Source organism: Nyctereutes procyonoides, unplaced genomic scaffold (genome assembly GCF_905146905.1).
Source record: "Nyctereutes procyonoides isolate TBG_1078 unplaced genomic scaffold, NYPRO_anot_genome, whole genome shotgun sequence".
Taxonomy (NCBI): Eukaryota; Metazoa; Chordata; class Mammalia; order Carnivora; family Canidae; genus Nyctereutes; species Nyctereutes procyonoides.
The window spans coordinates 3,566,442-3,571,111 of NW_026575144.1; positions in this window are offsets into that span (position 1 = coordinate 3,566,442).

The window sequence follows — 4,670 nt, forward strand, 5'->3', positions numbered from 1 at the left end:
TTACACACAAATGCCATAATCCAGCAATTCCTCTCTAAGCACATACAAAAGAAAAACTCTTTTACATATTAACTGGAAGACATGTACAAAAATATTCATACAAGCATTGTTTGTAATAACAAAATAGTAAACAACTTAAAAGTCCAAACAACAAAAGAACAGATTAATAAATTATAGTATAGTCAAGCAATAGAATGCAAGCTGTGAAAAGAAATGAATTAGAGCCAAATGCATCAACATGGGTAAGTTTCATTAAAATAACATTAAATGGAAAAGAGGAATTTACAGAAGGATATTTACAGGGTGATTCTGGATCTTGGTCTGGCTTTATTTTTATTGATAGTTTACCAAAGTACTTTGGGGAGACAGCAGGCTAGGCCATGAGTAAGTTCTAAGGAACACTGGACTAGAGACGCCTGGCTGGCTCAGTGGTTGGGCATCTGACTTCAGCTCAGGGCATGATCCTGGTCCCGGGATTGGGTCCTGAATTGGGCTCCCTGCATGGGGCCTGCTTCTCCTTCTACCTATTTCTCTGCCTCTCTCTGTGTGTCTCTATGAATAAATAAATAAAAGAAAATCTTTTTTTAGAAAAGGGAACACTGGACTCACATAATTGGGACATTGGCAGGGCATCATATGGGCCAGGTACTGGACATCAGGCAGAAATATGGTCTGTATTGGCTGCTTCTGATCTCACCTTGGTTAACCTTTAGCTGTCAGGAACAGGGGGACAAATAGAACATATATACAGGGGGAACAAGTGTCCTCACCTGACATGCAGGAAGAGAAGAAATGAAACTTTATCTGCATATGACCCAAGAAAGCCAATTACAGATAAGCAGGCTCACCTAGCCATTTTTAGGTAAAAAAGATAATGTCATATATGCTTCTGAGTCACACTGCTCCAATCTGAACTTTAAGCATGATGTACAGTTGTCACCTGGGGAACTCCCTTAACTATCATCCTGGGGAGTCCCTTGATCTCTTCCCTGAGTTGTACATCCTGTTTTTTGTATCCTATGTCTTCCTCTTTCTTCATTTATTCATTTATCTTGGTGGAACATAACACCCCACAACTTTCTAATAAATTATTTTTGGGAGAGAAATGTTTTGAGTGTGAAAATGTCTTGCCTTAAAAAAAAAAAAAAAGAGAGAAAATGTCTTGCCTTGACACTTCATTAATAGTTTGGCTGGATATAAAATTCTAGTTTAGAAATCATTTCCTTCAGAATTTTGAAGGAATTTTTCGATGGTCTTTTAGCTTCCAATGTTGTTGTTCCTTAGTATGAATCTTGTTCAATCCTGTGCTGAGAATTCACTAGGCTCTTTCATTTTGGAAAATCCATGCCTTTTGATTCTGAAAAGCATTCTAGAACTACTTTGACGATTCTCTCCTCTCCATTTCCTCTCCTACTGCTACTTTTTTAAATTCAGATTTTGGAAGCTCTAGCCCTTGTTCTTTTCTCATGTTCTCTGATGGGTTGGCAATGGGAGGGCCTTAGGATCTGAATGCTTCTTACCAGTCAGTCTTTAACTAATCCTCTGCTTCCTCTCTCTCAACCCTCCCCTCCCACTCCTGCCACCTCTGCTGCCCCTCCCCCAACACTGGTGCCATTAATGTTGAGATTTTTCAAGATTGTGTGGTATAAACTTAATTGGTTCTCATCTTTTCCCAATATCAATTTAGGATTTGGCTTTCTCAGGTTTACTGTCAATTCCCACTCATGCATCTATTTTTAAGCTTCCCAAATGCTGTTGCTATGGATTCCCCTTGGCTGTGAAACAAAATACAAACTAAGCCTGGTCATAAAGAGAAGAGACCAACTAGGAAGTGTCTATTATGTGTGATTTGCAGGTAGGCTCTCACTGTTAAGTTTATGGAGACAGTTATACTCTCCTTGTCATTGTAAGTTTATGCCCTCAACTAAAAATGAGTCTATGTGTAGCTTAAGTGGGAGTTCATGAGGGATTGAAGTGATATGTGTGTACTGAAGCCACCATCTTTACCCAGCGGTTTATATAATGATGTGACTACCATTTAATTCCTTATATTTGCATACATGTTAAGTATCACATTATTAATTAGTGAAAACTTTGAGATACTACACTGAAGTCATGAAGTTTAAAGGTACCTCTCTGTACATAGATATCTTGAAAATTCCATCTATGTTTGGACAGGACAGAATTACAGAGCTTACGACTGATGGTCCAACCCTCTCCCCCATACTTTCAAGAAGAACAAACAATGCAAGGAGTTACTGTGATTTGTTCATGAACATTAGCAGCAGAACTAATATTCAGTAAAATTTTCTGATAGCAGGTCAAAGCTATTTTGCTAAGTATCCAGAGACCTCAGTCTAGTGTTTTTTCACAGTAAACTAAACTGTTTTCCCAAACATTTAGTTATTATGTTTAGTGTTTTTCCTCCTGATAACATTCAAATGATTCAAACTTCTTAGAGGATCACACCATAATCAAGAAGAACTAAACTGGGATCCCGCAGCGGTTTAGTGCCTGCCTTTGGCCCAGGGTGCGATCCTGGAGACCCGGGATCGAATCCCGCATCGGGCTCCCTGCATGGAGCCTGCTTCTCCCTCTGCCTGTGTCTCTGCCTCTCTCTCTCTCTGTGACTATCATGAATAAATAAATAAAATCTTTAAAAAAAAAAAAGAACTAAACTTACATATATTGCTTGAAATAGTCAACCAATAGGATATTTTTATGTGAAAAATCTATTCTTAAATAAAGGATAAAATGGGACAATCTTAATCAGTTTCTCATGGGGCAATCTGGACTAGCTCAGGCCTTCTTCACATTATCACTTAACTAATGACATATAGTTTGCCAAGACCTGGGTGTTTCATTTGGTTTGGGACACTAGATGTTAAGTCACACATTTTCATTGTTCCTACAGATGTCTTTAATTTTATATTCAGACTACATTTGCATTCTCATGGGTGATGTGTTGCAACACCCCCTCTGCTTTTCCACAACGCCTTGGGAACATAGCCATCTTGGGGATTCAGGAAGCACATACCCCAAAAAGGATTTAATTGTGAAAGTTCATTCCATTTAAGCAAAGTTGGTTCCCTGGCTTTTCTCCTTTGCAAACTAATGTGCACAATGGCTTATAAGGTAATTATGCACTCATCTTAAGATTTCAAGAATTGAGGACTCAGTCAGATTTTTCAAAGCAAAGAAAATAATCAGATAGTTTTCATACCCGAGTTTTAAAATTCTGCCAAATAACTCCATAAAAATGTCTGACACACAAACACACACACACACATACACACACACACTGAGCTACTGGGAAAGTATTCTGAATAAATGAATCTTCCAGAATGTTTTCATTTATTATTTTTTTCCACAGAAAAATTTAAAAATACACTTACTCACTTTTACTCCAAGAATCTGAACAGAATTTGTAAATGCCTGAACAAAAAGCAGATAAGACAAGCAGGAGAAGATTGCATTCCTCAGACACATTTTTAAACTTAACAGCCATAACACTATCTTCAAATACATCCCATTCTTTATTGATTATATTAATGGATCTTAAGTATTAGGTAGTTTGAGGTTAAATAGAATGCCAGAACCTGAAATCAGAATGCAAGATGATTCACAGATCCTTGATTTGTGATTTTAAGTGTGGGCATGAAGTAATATTTGGTGGGGCTTTATTATCACCTGTGCCTAATGTGGTCCAGAATCACTTGCTGTGGTGAAGCAGGGTACATGGCTGAAGAGCAGCCGCCTGCCATTTAATTCATCTGTTGCTCAAAACCATCAGACAAACAGAATGCTGCGAAACTCAGCCTCATGCTTTCTGTGAGTTCAATATCTTAGTTTCAACCCACTGTCCGTAGTCTCCATCCTTTTCCTGGGAATGAGCAATATTCCTTTCATGAGAGCCTTAAGTACATTACGAAGGAAAAACAAAACCCAGGGAGAAAACAGATTTGTATCTCCACAGACTGTGTTCTCCCCTCTCCGGATCTTCATGTTCCTGTAAAGAGTGAAACCAGAAAGAATAACTAATAGTTATGAAGCATTTCCCGTATCCTAGACTCTTTATATAACCTGTCTTATTCAATCTCTGCATACATTAAAACGTGGAGACCATTGTTCTTCCCATCTTATACATAAGAGAATTGATGCTTCAAGAAATTAAGTAACTGTCCCAAGGTGACTTAGCTAGCAGATGGTGAGCTGGGTTCAAATCCTGACAGCCTGAATCTAGAGAAATAATACTTAACCCATGCTTGACTGAAAAAGAATCACCTCATAGCAGTTTCTAGAACAGCTTCCCCAATATCAGCACCCTACTTTTCACTAAAATAAAAGTGTTCCCTATCTCACTGCTTCGGCACCATATTGAGACTAATTTGGATCCTCTGTAAAAGAATCATCTTGTGAAAAATAATTTTAGTGCTAAATCATAATAAAGATATGAGTATTTTTCTTTTTAAATCAACTTGATTGAAGTATACTTTTTATAAAATGTATACCATTTTCTGTGTATAGGCTGATGATTTTTGACAAGTGTATATAACCATATACCCTCACTCCAGTCAAGATATACAATTTCCATTATCTCAAGAAACTACCTTGTGCTCTTTTGCAGTCAATTCCCCCAAGCCCTTCACAGCCAATCTCGAGGAACCATT